Consider the following 17,500-nt stretch of genomic DNA (forward strand, 5'->3'; position numbering starts at 1 on the left):
GAACATAGATCTTCTTATAGATCTTCTTAGAGATGCCTGAAGAAGGTCTATGATTGAAACGTTGCTCCTAATAAATTATGACCAAGTTAGTCTCCTCTCTCACAAAGACGTGGCTCTAAAACACAACTAGCACAGTAGCCCCATAATGCACGCCGTACCATCAGAGGCACGCTTTAACACTTATCGAAAATGAAATGACCATAGTACTACTCTACTATGACATAACACAGGTCCTTTAGTATTGCACTACTCGGTCGGTCATACTCATACTCATTCATTGCCATTCTGCTAACAACAAATGTATAACACTGTGTTATTCAGGGTTATAGCCAAATAAAGCAAACATTATGTATAGGGCCTACTGTAAGCAAACTCTTTGCTTCATCATTGTCCATTTTTGTGTCATTTGGGCATATCTGCTTTTCCCTTAACTTTTTCTCTGACCGCATCAGCTCTCAATGGCTGAGACGGACCACCCCGACCAGTGTTGTTGCCAGATGTACGATTATTATCGCATTTGTACCATAATTTTGCCCTCTGTACGATCAAAAAAACAGGATGTACGATAATTTCAGAGTTGGTACTCAGTTCATTTAGATGCCTAGAAACAACAATTTTGGTCTTGTACGATAATTTCCTCTCAAAAAGCCCCCAAAAACGATAATGTTGAGGTTTTGGTACGATAATTCAGCATTTTCCATCTGGCAACAGTGACCCTGACACACCCCTCTGTCAGTGAAGTGAGTCAGCTCTGCCCGTACTGAGACCAAAATCCATTTAGCCCTGGCAAACGCTCTGACAAGGCTCCATTACAGAATGAAGAAAAGGCATGTGAGTTAGTTGTTGACATTTTGGCAGGTCTCATACGCAAGAGGTCCTGATCACGCAAGTATTGACTGCTGCTGTGAGGTTTCTACAGCTTAGCAGCACAAAAATATTACATCTCTCACACACACACAAACACACACACACACACGCACACACACACACACGCACACAGACGCACGCACGCACACGCACACACTGTTAGGAAAATTCTTAGCACACACACACAAACACACACACACACGCACACACACGCGCGCGCACACACGCGCGCGCGCGCGGACACACACACACACACACACACACACACACACGCACACACACATATGCACACGTGAATGACATTTGCTTGATTAAAAAATAAGAAAGAATCACTACAGGCTAATTGCAGGACCAAAGTAAGAGTAACAAAAAAGCACCACCAGTGCTGACAGTGACACATAATTGAACCCTGCCCATAATCTTTTTTTAAAGATATTTTTTTGGTCTTTTATGACTTAACTGATGATAGGACAGTGATGGTGGAAGCGAATAGGAAGAAAGATGGGGTGGGGACGCCAAAGGACCCGGACCGGGAATCAAACTCGGGTGGGCCGCATGGCAGACCAGTACCATACTGGTTGATCATGGCAGGGCCTCTTGCCCGTAATCTAACAGTTATGCAAGTGCTTCAGTACCGTATGTGGAGCAACGACATCAGATATGCACTTTGTTTACATTAGGGCTGTGGTCCCTCAGTGGCAAATTTAAACTGCTGCAACAGCTGTTCGCATTGTTCAAAACGAGCTCTAAACGACTGGCCTTGAAAACGACCTTCTGTACCCCCCTCCCAGTCAGTCCAGACAAACAGCTTATCAAATCCTTACTTTTCACCTTGGCACACCATTCAGATTGGATGACAACCTTGAACTGCAAGCGACACCGGGTAAGGGTAAAAAAGACACCCTGGGGGGGGAGGGAGGAGGCATCAAGTTTCAGGGGCACCATTAAAGGAGATGTCCACTAAAAATACAGCAGCTAAGCACAGCTTCAGGGCTAGACGAGCCCCAGTCCTTCGCCTGTGCTGTAATTATGTGATGAAGCCAAGAGGAGATGACCCCACACCCACCTCCCAGCACCTCCACCACTTCCCACCACCCCCCACCTCCCCCTTCACCACGTGCCATGCCAGCCCCACATGCTCTCCAAAAGGTGCCACTGCCTCGCTATTTCAAGCATGGCCGCAATGCACTCACATAACTCATCACTTCCACTTTTTTTATGTCGCTGATTTCGTGGAGAAATATTTTCACAATCTTATTGGTATTAAGTATTAGTATTATTACAATTCTGGAAGATTTTTCCAGATACTATTATTCAACAAATTTATGTTAAAAAAACCTGTCTGGGTCCAGTCTTGGCTTGTCTGGGCACTGGACTGCTATGGGGGCGGCCCGGGTTCAATTCCGGCCCGGGTCATTTGCAGATCCTCCCCCGTCTCTCTCTCCCCACTTGCTTCCTGTCTCACTCAACTGTTATGTCATGAATAAATGCAATAAAAAGCCAAAAATACTTTTTTAAAAATCTGCTTTTTCACTCACCCTACCCTACCCCTACTCCTAACCTGGCTACTGCAACTACACGTCTCTACATTAGTCTGGCCAGGCAAACCATCTACAACAGGGTTTCCCAAACTGGGAAACTTCCCAAAATGCGAGGCCTGCCATAAGGGGCTGCGCGAGCTGAATAGAGCAATGGCAGATATGTGTGTTTTTATACAGCATTAATGAACATTAAGTAGTTTTTAATAGTATGGTGCATTATATGCTGGAAGGCTCCATCTGAAGTGTAGTTTAATTCCAAGACTATTGGAAAAGAGGATTCCCCAAAAACGACTGTGCTTAATATGCAGTGAATGAGCAGTGAATTGCACGGCCATCAGCACACCAAAACATTTGCTCAGGGGGTGCGCGAACCACATTGACATGTACAAGTGGGTGCGCAGGGAAAAAAAGTTTGGGAACCCCTGATCTAAAACATTTCTCCACGAGAGATGCTAATGGTGTGTCTAACTCAGGTTCATGAAATGCCGCCATGTGCTTAAATCGATGAGACTCACCTGTTTAACTGAACTGGCATGTCATTGCTAGCCATCGGAAAGTCTCACAATTGATTGGTTCCCTTTTTGGGGGGAAATTTGAAATGTTGTAGGTGGTTAACCTGGCCAGTCTTAAGTCTCAATTAAATGTGATGCACATTACATTACAGTATTTGCCTACTGCTTGAACACTATAGGCTGATGCTTAGACAAAAATAGCATATTGTTAAGTTGTTGGTAACATAACTTAAACACAGTGTGCCATACTTTAAACTAAAGTTCTGCTTAACACTGTTGCAGCAATTCAGCAACACACATTTTGCTTTATGCTACACACTTGCTCATGGTCACTGCACACTTTTTCCTTCACAAGACACTCCATTAAAAAAATGAACACTCATCATATCATTGGGAAAACACATCCGCTAGAAAAACAAAACACACTGGATGTATGACAAGATTTAGGCACCGACAATAAAACACATGCTTTCAAAATTAACCACTATTCTGCCAGTTACAAAGTTGCATTCTTTATATTACATTGCACTTATTTTATTTTGCATTTATTTGTTTTACTTTGATGGCTACTTTGCTAAATTCACACCTTCCTACACTCAAACAAAACAACAAATAGCACAACGGTACTAAAGAGTAGAATATGGAGTGACATTGACTGACTCACGTTCTGTAAAACGTATACCCTGATGGCAGGAGTAGCCTTTTATCTTCATCATCACATGTTAGGTATGAACATGATAGTTTGTAGAAATACACATAACAGTAGATGTCAGTTGCATATTGTGTCTGGAAATGTATTGTACTTCGTTACTTTACTGTAAGCAAACCTCATACCTCATACCCAAACAACAAAAGTATATAGACTATGTTTTTCATTACAGCATGTTGACGTCAACCACACATTTATATCATATTTAGATGTTTGAAAAATTGTGAATATACGTAATAGGCTACACAAAAAAATTGTTCATACAGTAAGCTCACATACACACTGTTGTGTTGAGAGTGATGTACTGTTTAAGATATTTTGCTTCAGTTTAATGTCCTCTACTGTAAGGTGCAGTTGTGTAATGTACAGTATTGAATTTTGGGGTCTTGTGAAGATGTACAGTCTGTGAGTCTGAATAGACTGTTACAAAAAGAAAGACTGCTGTGTTTTGTATAAAGTAGACAACTGTTTTCACGTTGATCTAATTTGTTTTCTCATTTGGTGCTAGTGTGTGTCTTTTGACATGAAAGTGAGGTTTAGACAAAATATTGTTAGGTTTTTTTGGCAATGTTTAGGTTTTGATAGCAGAGTTTCATGTTGGCATATATGTGCAGGGTTTATCTCCAAGTGTTGAGAGTTTTTGGCTTGTGTGTAGAGTTTTGACTCTATGAGCCAAATTTTGCAAATTGTGTGCAAGCAGTAGGCAAAAACTGTAACAGTGACAACACAATATATCACAGCTAAAGGTCATGAACTTAAACAAAAACAAAAGACCTAAACAAAGCACTGCGACATGGGGCAACAAGTGTTTGCATATCACAGGGGGCACACGAGATACACAGAAGTGCAATGTTTATCCAGCTGTCCCAAGGATCTCTCTCTCTCTCTCTCTCTCTCTCTCTCTCTCTCTCTCTCTCTCTCTCTCTCTCTCTCTCTCTCTCTCTCTCTCTCTCTCTCTCTACCCAGCACAAATTCCTTCAACAACTCAAACATAGAGGGCAAACAGAGAATAAATGGTCACAGAGTGCCGCAACCTGAACTTAAAAACACTAAAACCCCCTGGGCAGAGACTAAACGGCATATCCATCCATGCTGGTGTGTTGTGTTGTGTTGTGTTGTGTGGGGGATGGGGGCTGTCCTCTTGTTGCCCAGCAACAGATCACCACCACCTTTTGAGTTCAGTGATTCAGCCAGATAAAACATACAACCTCAGTCTTTCTGTCTCTCTCAGTCTCTCTCTCAGTCTCTCTCTCAGTCTGTGTGTGTGTGTGTGTGAAAGTGTGTGTGTGTGTGTGTGTGTGTGTGTGTGTGTGTGTGTGTGTGTGTGTGTGTGTGTGTGTGTGTGTGTGTGTGTGTGTGTGTGTGTGTGTGTGTGTGTGTGCGTGCGTGTGTGTTAAGAATTTTCCAAAGCGTGCGCGCAACCTCAATCTTTCTGTCTCTCTCAGTCTGTGTGTGTGTGTGTGTGTGTGTGTGTGTGTGTGTGTGTGTGTGTGTGTGTGTGTGTGTGTGTGTGTGTGTGTGTGTGTGTGTGTGTGTGTGTGTGTGTGTGTGTGTGTGTGTGTGTGAGACAGAGAGAATTATGTGTGTGTGTGTGTGTGTGTGTGTGTGTGTGTGTGTGTGTGTGTGTGTGTGTGTGTGACGTGTGTGTTTTATGTGTGCGTGTGTCTGTGTGTCTGTGTGTCTGTGTGTCTGTGTGTCTGTGTGTCTGTGTCTCTTTGTCTGTGTCTCTGTGTGTGACAAAGACCTGGTCCCTGTGTACTCACTCAACGTAGCTGAACTTTGGACAGCTCACTGAATGACATGTAAAATGTGACTCTTATATCTAGCAAAATATCTTCTACGCTTCCATTCAGTAGACATGAACTACATTGTATTGAAGAAGTGATGACCCTATTTACACACGTGGTTGTCATGAGTACACCGTAAAACTGCAAAGTAGACCTGCGCTTTAAGGCCTAGAAGTAACGCACAGTGTTCTGTACAGCACCACCTCGCAGAATGGCGTTTCCGCAATCAAAACAATGCCATTCGGTGTGATGGCAACCATCACACGTATTGAATGGCTCATGTGAAAGAGGAGGTTGTCGTCTTCAAAATAAGACCACATCGACTTACATTGGAACATTGTGGTTAATGTATGGGTTGATTATTTGTGCTTAGTGCCGGTTAGCCATGAGCGGCTAGCTTCCGTCGGCCTGAACAAATAAGTAACAGTATTCCGTACATCTGATTTACCTTAAAATGCCGCATTAGCAATGGTTTTCATGCAATTATAATGTTGGTGTGTTTGTTTGTTGTCAAACTATCCCTTCAAAACAGAGTTTGAATGACTACAACACGGTAAAGACAACTTTGAAAGCAACATGCATGCTAGCCGGAAGTAGCTTGTTGCAACCTTGTTGCAATAAGCTACATTGCAGCCAAGAACGGCACTTCCGTACGCGGTTGCTATGTTATTTTTACCGTGTTATATTCACTTAAACTCTTCATGGAAGGAATAACAATTAGTTTAGCACTTCACAAACACATACACATTATGACAATAGGACAAGTCTCCTCCCAGACTGAACGAATGCCATAACCATTACTAGTCTGCAGTGCCTGCCCTTTCACATAGCCATGACCAGGGTGGAAACACCCACCCCACTGGTATATAAAACACCACCTGTGTGTGTGTGTGTGTGTGTGGGGGGGGTGTTTGAGGAGAGAGAGACAGAGAGACAGACAGAGAGAGAGAGAGAGAGAGAGAGAGAGAGAGAGAGAGAGAGAGAGAGAGAGACACACACACACACACACACACACACACACACACACACACACACACACACACACACACACACACACACACACACACACACACACACACACACACACACACACAGCACATCCTTCACTTCTTTAGGCATAGCAATGGATTTGCCCGCAGGCCATGAGGCCTGGGCTGAGCTCTGGCCAAATTAGAGAAGTGTACACTGTCAAGTGTTGATTTCCCCCCCCCCCCCTCCCCCTCCCCTCCACTGGTCTGAGCCAGTCAGACATCCTTGCTACCCGCTACCTGGGAAGCATAAATATAAACAAACCAGAGGTCAGGCCAGCCATACGATCCCACCACCAGCACTAACTAACTTAAGCAGGTGGAGAGAGCAGATGCTGTTGGATATCGCAGCACATTCAGTATACAGCTCAATCATAAGGCTTAGAGCAGGGATGGGCAACTGGAGGCCCGTGGGCCACATGCGGCCCGCCTCCTCATTCAGTGCGGCCCTTAGATAAAACATAATAATAGTAATGATTAAAAAACATAACTGAAAAATCTTAATCTTAATGTAATTATACTATTTGCCGATAGAGAACACTACTTTTCCTTCGAAACAATATCGGCAGTTGGTGAGCAACCAACTGCACCTCAAACTGAGTGATTTGTAGTCCGATTCTTGGTCATGTGGTCCTCTAACGATTGAGATGAAAAAACGTGGCCCTTCTTATTATGGAAGTTGCCCATCCCTGGCTTAGAGGCCCATGCGGATCGCATTTAGATTCTCATTCACTACGTTTCCATGAGACATTTCATTCCGAATTAACTCTTTTTAATTCTGAATAAAGGTTAGTTCTGCTTTGAAAACATCATGTGAACACCTCTTAATTCGGAATTGGTTGAAAGATCAAAGTAAACTCGAGCGAACTATTTAATTCGGAATTTTAATTCAGAATTAAAAACGCCATGTAAACGTAGCCATTCACCCAACTCTCTATTCAAACCAAATGTCACCAAATGATTACAATAGGTACCCTACCCTGCAACATTTGCTCTGACCGTAAATAAATTGCATGGGGTAGAGAATGGAGAGTACAAGCACTGTGTCTCAGGAAGTATACAGGCAGCCGTGGTCTAATGGTTAAGGAGGTGGGGTTTAGATCAGAGGGTTCCAGGTTCAAATCCCACCCTTATCTCCCTGAAAACTCTATCCATGGCTGAAGTGCCTTTGAGCAAGATACTAACCACACATTGCTACAGGGACAGTAACATACCCAGTACATCGCTTTGGATAAAAATGTCAGCTCAGTGTAAAGTAATGTCATGTGCAGAAGCCTCGACTTTCCAAGCTCAGAGGATTTTTTTAAAGAAACATCTGTCTTTACTAAATATAAGGGCAACAAGTATTATAACAACATAATTACAGCCACAACAAAATACGCATTGAATTACTTATTATTACATAACTTTGGGGCATGGAGGCATACCATAGCACAGTCTAAGTAACACATACTGCAAGGTGCCAGCAGCTGCGGGGTGAAAGGGAACCATCATGATCCGAAAGCGACAGACTTCTTCAGCTGGCTAATATAGGCAGCTGCTATCCGCTGCTATTGGGACTTCAATACAGCGCGGTCCAAACCAACTTGCAAACCCACTTCTCTGTAGGGTCCAGAGGGAAAGTCTAATTTGCATTCATGAAATGCCTCTGTGTGCTACTAGTTGAAAGTGCAATCAATCAGAGGTGCGTTTCTCGAAAGCGTAGTTGTTTTCCAGTTAGCAACTTGGGTAGTTGTCAATGGCAAATTGCATTGCAACAATGGTTTCAAGAAATGCGATCTCCTTTCACTCACCTGCCAATGGATCAAGTGCGTCATTGCAATTAAACACACCCACCAAGCCGGTAAGGAATGCACAAATAAAAATGAATTCTGAATACTGGAAAGTTCTTAAATGTTCCATTAGCCATGTCTGGTCAGACTAGCTGCAAAGCTACATTTTGTGAACCGTCACTACCACAGTAAGTAAGGGTGGGCCCAAGTTAATACACTGCGCCACTCCGCATGCCTGACGAAAAAGAATTACTCAGCAGTAAATTCAAGGTCCCACTCATCGTCACCCCTCCCTCCCTCCCTCCCTCCCTTCACACACCTACATGCCACACATGTCCCCCCCGTTACTCATATATCAATCTTAGCTGCCTGTCATTCATAAATTCTCAAAATCCCCTTTTAGTTAATTGCCGGTCAAATTTAATTTCTCGGGAAAGCTTTAGAAAGAAAAAGGGTCGCTAATCAAGTTCAGGTGCCATGCCTCTCTCGTCCAACATAAATGACGTGTCCTTTAATATACCTCCTATTTTTAACCTTTCTGGAACTTCTGATAGCAATGAAGGGGGTTGTGTGTGTGTGTGTGTGTGTGTGTGTGTGTGTGTGTGTGTGTGTGTGTGTGTGTGTGTGTGTGTGTGTGTGTGTGTGTGTGTGTGTGTGTTTGTGTGTGTGTGTGTGTGTGTGTGTGTGCGTGTGTGTGTGTGTGTGCGTGCGTGCGTGCGTGCGTGTGTGTCATCAAGCGCCTGCATTAGAATCAGATGATTATGTAAGCATGATGCTGAACGAAGGGCACACAGCATCCTGATACCGATGCCCTTGGCTGAGCTCGGAAGATTCTAGAAAGGGCAAACAACTGAGAAGTTGTCAAGGACAAATCCCCCACCCTCACCCCCATCCCCCCACCTCCTGCCAATTGGACGGGAGCTCTGCAGTGGCCTTGGACTTGGAATGCTTTTCCCCCTCTCCTCCCTGACCCACTCCACCTCCCCACCTCTCTCGACAAGAACATGCATCAATCAATCAGCCAGCCAGACAAGGTCTTGTAACCTTCAGAGGAGGAGAAAAAAAGACGACGCAGGTCTTGGGATTAGATAAATATTACTGGCATTGTTGGTCGTTTTTCCGCCCTCTCCTCTCCTCTACACCACGTTTCTGAGGCTTTGTGTCCATGGGTTGGTGGTGTCTTACTGCAGATGGGCCCGTCGACAGGGCCTATTCACTCTTTGCTTAAATCACTCAACTACATCATAACAACATTGTTATGACAATGGAAGGAGTCTTAAGTAACCGATTAACACTTGGTCGTTCCCATTTTGGTGACAATAAGGTTACAACAGAGGCTCTGCGTTAACGGGTTAAATTGAGACACAGTTGAGTAACACACGCTAAGTCCAAATTACCTATCAGTCCGCCACGTCCTCTAAACACACTCAATTATGCTGAGCTCTTCCACAGCTTTGTTTCATCTTGAGCCACTCAGACCTTCCCCTCCTTAGCCACATTAGCATTAGCATGGCCTAAAAACAGTCTATTGGGGACTCGACTGTACAAACAAACGGCTCAGCCGAGACTAATCAGGTCCATTCAAAATAACCCAACTTCCCAATTCCAGGTTCAAGATTGGCAAAGGCCACTGCAAATAACCATGGTTAAAGAACGTCGACTCGTCCGAAGTCAGGCTATAGCATTTGCTGATGTTTCCACTCAATTTCATTCATCTCGAAAAGGTCAGCACAAGGGAGTGTTAACATTCCAACCTTTGATATCAGCCCATGCATAAAAACAGATCAATGGCAGAAAATTATTTATTTTCTTGAAATTCAGGATTTAGATATTCAAAAACGCTTTCATCAAAAGCACTGGTTTCCAGCCCTCTTCAACCCAGTAAAAGCCTAATTTTCCAAACAGCAGGGAGCATCTACCCACTGTGGCACAAACAAATGCCAAGGAGGCATGATGTTTCTGAGACTTAACACAATTTGAAATGATGAGAGAGTGACTGATGCCTCAGGCTGCATCACCTCTCCCTGAAACACCAGCATATCTCGTTACAACCAGAATTGTTCACTCCATGAAAAATGACATATGTGTTTTTTCTTGTGACCATATACAGCACCTGTATTGAAACTGCCTTCAACCAATATAGCTAACTAAATAGCCTGTTATATTAAACCATAATGAAAAGATTCATGCAAATGCTTGTCATAAAGTAAAAAAAAATACCAATACAATAATTCGATTCCAAATATGTCTGCATTTTATAGACTGTAGGCAACAGGCTATGGACAATATCTGTTAAATTCATGTATATATGTATAAGCACATAGTAGGCCTATGTACAGTGTATGTATGTATGTATGTATGTGGGTGTCTAGGTCAGTCAACAATATTTAATAACAAATGACAAAAGAAAAGCTCATTCATTTTTAAATACATTTGCTCCTCTTGTGTACCTGCCCCTTTTTTTTAGCAATGACAGGGAAAAATACTCAATACCCAGTGTCAGCATACTGCAAACGCAAGATGCCTATTGTCCTTTTGTGTCCTCTGTCTCTTAAGGATAACTGGCTAGGTCACTCTAATGCCGACTACTGTTATAGAACTACTATAAGAGTTACAGGCTGATTCAACAATACACACTATATGTAGAGTTACTGAATAGAGGTGCACATGCCAGTGCATAGGCCAACTGTGTACACGTATGAACAGGAATCGCTTGTCCTCCCTTACAATACAATACAATACAATACAATACAATACAAGATATAGTGCAGTATCAAAACTATGAAGTTGACTCAAAGCGCTTTCATAACCCTAGAAAATAAAAGCAGCCCAAGTGTGAAGTACAATTATACACTGTAGATATCCCATTTCATTTTTTTATTCCAAGTCTGATGCTTGTATATAGGCCTTACTACACAAAGCCTATGCATATGTATTATTTACACAGCAGAATCTTTGCAATATTGATATATTTCCTTCAGAAGTGGGTTTGGAGTTAGGATTGGGGTTGAGAGGGGGTCTATCTTTACCTTTCAAATTCAATGCATATATTTATTCATGCGCGTTAAGGAGGTGGGAGCTGTGCATGTCATAAATCGGTAGTCGTAATATAGTAGGCCCCACTCTATAAAAATGTCACTGATACACCTCGGCTGCCTTCCGGGTGACATTTCTATTCTACAGATGGAAAAATCATTTCTGCACCACACCACACCACACCACACTCCGCTGATAGATGAGCTGGCACGGGGAGAGATGATTTAAGATGGCCCCTTTTCCTTTTGCCCTCCACTTTTGCTTACGCCATTAGTTTAATGCAGAGTCCTTTGCTTACATTTGTCCTTTTTTCCGTCTTTTCCCCTTTCTTTGTGCTCCAAAAGCACGGGCCAAGCCAATTCGAACAGCACCATAAAAATGTTTCCCTTTCTTTCTTTCTTTCTTTCTTTCTTTCTTTCTTTCTTTCTTTCTTTCTTTCTTTCTTTCTTTCCCCCTCATCTCTCTCTCTCTCTCTCTCTCTCTCTCTCTCTCTCTCTCTCAAGCTGGTGCAGTGGTAAGTTTTCCTGTTGGCGTGCGCTCATTGATCTGGTGGTGTTTACAAGATTTCATCTAGCCAGTTGTCTTTTCAACAAGACGGTTGTTGGCGTGGGCCCTCCGCTTGATTTATCTGACCTCGATCTCCGCGTGGGCTCTCGCTCGCTCCGTACTCTTTCTTCCTGCCGTTTTTTTCACCCTCTCTTACTTTCCTTCCGCATCACTGCATTTCAACCTTCTTTTCTTTCTTGTCTTTCAGCAAATGTTTGAATCATGTAGATTCAAAGTGAATAGATGAGTAATGCATGCCACTGCTGGGTGCTGTTAAAACCCTGTGTATGGTAAACGGGAGCGCAGTATAATTATATCAGGAAAAAAAAAACAATTCATGTATTGCAGGCAAATAGTCTAGTCGTGATCCCCATAGGGCCCTATACTGAACTCAGAAATGTTTAGTAGGCCTACCCTAAAGTTTGATTGCACAAATGTCATCTATATGTATGGATATCTATACATCCATCTAAATGTATGGATGCTTTGTTTGCCCTTCTCTGAAACGCATGGTGCCACCACTGGCCCCTGCTATACAGTATGGGTGCTACCAGTTCATCTCTCCCCGTGTTGATGTGAGTAAGCTAGTGGCAGCCAGGGTCAAAGTCTACTACCCAGACCTAGCCAACCCCATGATAAAACTGGAGACAATTTCATTGAACAAATAGAAAACTGTATCCAGGGTTTTAGCCAGCTAGCCTACACCCTACAGTATGCATGGCCAACACCACAAAGGGCAAAACACAGTCACCACCTGCCCTGCTGTGCCAGTGGCTTATGTCTGTCTGTTGTCTTTTAACACTGAATGAGTCACCACCAGGGCTTACTAGTGGCAGAGGCGCACTTTCCATTAGGCAAACCTAGGCAATTGCCTAGGGCCCCAACCAAATCTGCCCTCCACAGGGGCCCCTACTGACACACCAGTTGTGGTAGACATGCAAAAAAAGCAGGCTTGATCTTAATGTGTCACTTGTGTAAGACCTACGCATATGAGACAAAACACATGAATAGCACCAAAACACTGAATTGTATGTCTTTATAATGACTTTTGAGGGCCCCATGTTTATATCTCGCCTAGGGCCCCAAAATGGCTAGATCCGCCCCTGACTAGTGGCACGTTGTATTGGCCAATTTGGATGACCAACACAGCACGGCTTACTAAATAAATGCCTCCTGCAGTTGTCATACACTTGGGCATAAGGCCTTGAGTTAGGTGCTTTAGGAACAATGTGACCTTAGAGGTAACAGTACTGTTGGCCTTTCGAACCAACTCCATCTAAGGCATTGTTCCCTGTTGACATTTTCTAGCACGTCTACAAGGCTGTCTGTCTCCCTTAGATAAACACAGAAGGCAACAACTGCATTTACAGTGATCCCCGGCCTCGCATGCCTAACTGCTGTAAGAATAGAGACTACACAAGGCCCTGTTGTTGTTGTTGTCCTCCTCGTCGTCGAGGCATCTAGCTGCCCTTGTCTGACTCAAAAAGTAGACGAGAGATAAACAGGTGTCCTTGGAGAAAGGAGGTCAGGGCACTGTCAAGGCTGACCTAACCTGAGGTTACTCACAAGTGTTGACCAGGTTCCAACAAAAGTACTCAGTAAACAGTCCCTGGAAAGGAAGGAACACACTCTTGTAATGTGTTTGTGTCTTCTTCTATATTTATGTATGTATATTACTGGACACCTTAATTTCCCTCAGGATTGATAAATGATACTCTACTCTACTCTACTCTATTCTAGTCTACTCTACTCTACTCTCTGCATGCACATGCATCAAAAGAGGTTTCCAAAAGAGTTAGTTAATGTTACCAGAAGCTCTCGAGTGCTTTTTTATTTTCTTTCTGTGTACTACTGGCTGTTGTTTTTCTAGCTGGCATAAAACCTCAACATCACAACAGGCGCCAGTGTCATGAACGCTATATGTACTGTATAGCCTATAGTTCATGTACCAGTATGCAAGTCAGATAAATGTAGGTTATGAACAGGTAAACAAGGAGTGCAAGTTTAAAAGGATATCACACACAGGAATGAGCTGTCTGTCTGCCACACAAGTGGCAGAAATCAGAGTTCATACAGAAATAGCCAAAAGGTCATGATCCCCCAATGCCATAGATTACGCCATACTATCCACAGAAGAAAAACATCAGTGAATGGCCAGTGGAGACTGTTGGCTTTCATCCTCACACCAAATTAATTAAGACCCATGAAAAACAAACAACACCCTCCACGAGTAGTCTATTATGAACTTCCAATATCATCTCTGTTTACTAGGCAACAGTCATAGAGAGTAGCCCAGACATCACATTTTGGGAAGGTAGGCTACACTCCATGAAGACCTTAAACTTCATGGAGTTCCTCCAAAGTCAGATTAATATTGATAGCAACAAAAGCAACGACAGAAGAAGAAACAGCAGGAACAACACAAGCACATTATTATTATTATTATTATCATTATTATTATTATTATTATTAGGCTATTATTATTAGACCCTATTATTACAACTATTATTGTTGTTATAAATGTGTAATTGTGCACAGCATGGCATGGTAGACTAAATATAGCCTAACTGTGCGTAACCTTATAATAAAGAGTGAGAAAACAATAGATCATTATAAGAAATAGCCCACCAGTGACATTTGACATCGCCTCCAATAAATACATCTCAACCGAGTTTAATAAACTGGATGAACCAAGTGAAAGAAAGTGTATCCATGACCCAGACATCCACTGTAGACATAACGTAACCTTTAATGATGCTGGCAACATCGTTTCCAAATGAAACAAAATGGAAACTATAGCTACGTTACCGTCACAGAAATGGGGTGACACAATTCCAACCTCGTTCCTCCAGCAAATATTTCACGGTAGCCTAATCATTGTGCCATCCGTTGCCTTCCATGAACATTAGGCTACATGTACGCTATACGGGAACAGTGGCGCGTTACATGCTACTTCACACGAACAATACTGCTGCCGTGTCCTCGGCATGTCATGCGACGGCTGATAGCGGAATAGGCTACATCCAGTTGGTCACGTACCTGTTTAGATGGAGACCGATAGGAGTCCTTTGGAAATTTCGCTGCATTTTCATTTAAAAAAACGCCCAGGATGTATCTTCATAAAGATGAAAAGCCTCTTGAATTAAGAGTTTGGACGAGTAGGTCTGTGCGTTTCTCTACATCTATAATCTTTGCGCGTCTGCGTCCCCTTCACAACATTCTGGATACGCAAAAAATGCTCTGAGTGTCTGATAGCAGTTCACCACTAGGTCCTGCAATCGAGTCCGGGTGAATTGTTTGCTCAAGGTATCCCCGGCACTCTGCAATGCCATCTACACTCCTCCTCCTCGCTCTCCTTTGCATGGACAACACCCTTAAAGGGACAGGGACTAAACTGATCCACTAATACAGTAGGTAGGTCCATACGTGCGTTTGGCGTCGTCTTTCCGCACTTTTTTTTTTTTTACAGACCCATGTTATGGACACATGACATAGGGCAATGTCTTACCCTATGGCACACAAACATAATCATAACTTTCTATTCTATTAACGTCCGGTTTATAATTGTAGAGACACTTTTGTAGTCGTTTGCATCAAATACATTTAAATTCAAACCAGCTTTATTTTAGAGGGATATAGGTAATTTGGCATTTGGTAGGTTGTGTAATGTGACTTTTCAAACAAGGTTCATAATTATGATGCACCAACAAAGAAAACAAAAAAGAATGACATACTAAGCATGCTCTCTCTCTCTCTCTCTCTCTCTCTCTCTCTCTCTCTCTCTCTCTCTCTTTCTCTCTAGCAGCCTTTGACACCGACTGAGCCCCTCTCTATGGAATGGGTATAATAGGCCTACATGCTACTCATTATGCAAACAGATCTAAATTACTACATGAGTCGTTAAACCAATGAAGTAAATGCAACTGTAAACCTATAGCCAACAATGACTACTCTATACGACTGTATATAGTAACTACTAAAATAATCAGAATATTTATATATGGGTTCACTAAATCCAATACACAAGAGCATATCGTTTACAGGACAGAAATAACACTGTAAATGTTTGGGGTCCAAAGATCGCCTTGTGTCAGGGCCGGGTGAGGTGGCCTTCCAGTTGCAGCAGTCGATGGGTTAGACTAGAAAACAAAACCACCACAGTTTGAACACTGAACGGCCTTGTGCACTTTGATCCCAACCTGGTTTTTGCTCAACATGACCGTGAACAGGAAGGGCAGAGAACCAGAGTGCAAACAAGGATATGCGGAGGAAACCCAAGCTGTCACCTTTGGACTTCAACTCAAAGGTGTGTGGAGTCACTGGTTTGGACCAACAGACAGGTGGAGAGAGAATGAAAACACACATGTACTGATTAACAACTCACTCAATATGGGATTCTACACTCTCCCAAAGTAGGATCTTGCTGGTGGGAAAGATCATTGTTTATTTATTTATTTATTTATGTTATTATTGTCATCAGTAAATGTTTAGTAAGTGCTATACAACTGATTTAATAATTATATCAATGCTTATAATAGTATTATAGATTATATAAACCAGTAGCTAACCATTAGTTAACCATTTATGCAGAAGGTTATTGTGAAGAGTTACCTCACTTTTTTCTCTGAAACGGAGGTGTAAATGTAAAGGGATGACACTGATGCGTAAATGATGAATCTACAATACAATGTCTTATCTCCATCATAAAACCTGTACAATTGGATCCAGTGGTCATTTATTCTGCTGGTCTTGTGATAGTTGTGTGTGTTGATAATAAACATCTTGTGACCCAGGTGAGCCATGTAGAATCGTTCTGTCTTTCACCCAGTTATCAGTCTTACATGTGCAGTGGAAAGAATGTGCCTTTGTCAGACCTGTAAAAAATAGTTTATTACTTCATGAAAATATAAATATGTGAATGTGAAGCATGCATTTTGAAAATATGACTAAAATTAACAGCTGAAATAAGCAACTAAAATTACATGCTGGACCTTAAAAGATGGTTCTACTGTATGCAGCGGTGCTTTTCTTTTTCACTGGTTCTGTTGAAATCCACTTCTGATCAGGTCGCCTCACTCCAGAGGATTTGATCTCTTAAAACAAGGCTTTAGTTTGCAGCCGACTCTTTCCTGACCAGACTCTCTCGTCTCCCTCTCCCTCTCTCCGGATTAGAGTCGTGCATGGGCCCATAATGTAACTCTCGTTATTTCCCAGAGCGGTGTGGATCAATACACACTGTTTATGTATGCAGGGCATGTTGTATCACACAACATTTCATTGAATGAAAGGTTGCTGCCATTATGGTCACTTAAGAGCTGGCAGGGCCTGCCTTGCAGAGCACGAGTGCCTATAGAGATGAGTCTGCTGTGAAAGGTTGCCAGAGGTGAGGAAAGATTTCTAGCCAAAATAAATACAACAAAACACCTGGAGGCAGTCAATCCCACCCACTTTGAACTAAATGTGATTGATTTCTACGATTATACAGAAAAATCTGCCAAATATGCTTTTTTTTACACGCAAATAGTCAATAGGCCTACCCCAATTGGGCAGGAAACCACCCAATCTGGCAACCCTGGGATGTGCTGTACTATGCTGAATGTGCACTGTACTTGATCCTCTTCATCTGAGAGATGTGGTCATACAGTAGGCCTAACTGGGAAAGACGTGTTAGCGCAGCCTTGTCACACAAAGTTGTGTTTAAT

At 42.6% G+C, this 17,500-nt stretch overlaps 1 protein-coding gene across 1 annotated transcript in view; it reads right to left on the reverse strand.

Moving 5' to 3' along the window:
- Positions 1–15,081, reverse strand: part of nrip1a (nuclear receptor interacting protein 1a) — a 50,318-nt gene extending 35,237 nt beyond the window's left edge. Inside the window, exon 1 of the mRNA XM_063205163.1 lies at positions 14,838–15,081. The gene's annotated coding sequence lies outside the window, so the exon portion shown is untranslated. The remainder of the gene's footprint in view (positions 1–14,837) is intronic.
- Positions 15,082–17,500: the final 2,419 nt, after the last annotated feature.

This window comes from Engraulis encrasicolus, chromosome 8 (genome assembly GCF_034702125.1).
Source record: "Engraulis encrasicolus isolate BLACKSEA-1 chromosome 8, IST_EnEncr_1.0, whole genome shotgun sequence".
In the NCBI taxonomy this organism is placed as follows: Eukaryota; Metazoa; Chordata; class Actinopteri; order Clupeiformes; family Engraulidae; genus Engraulis; species Engraulis encrasicolus.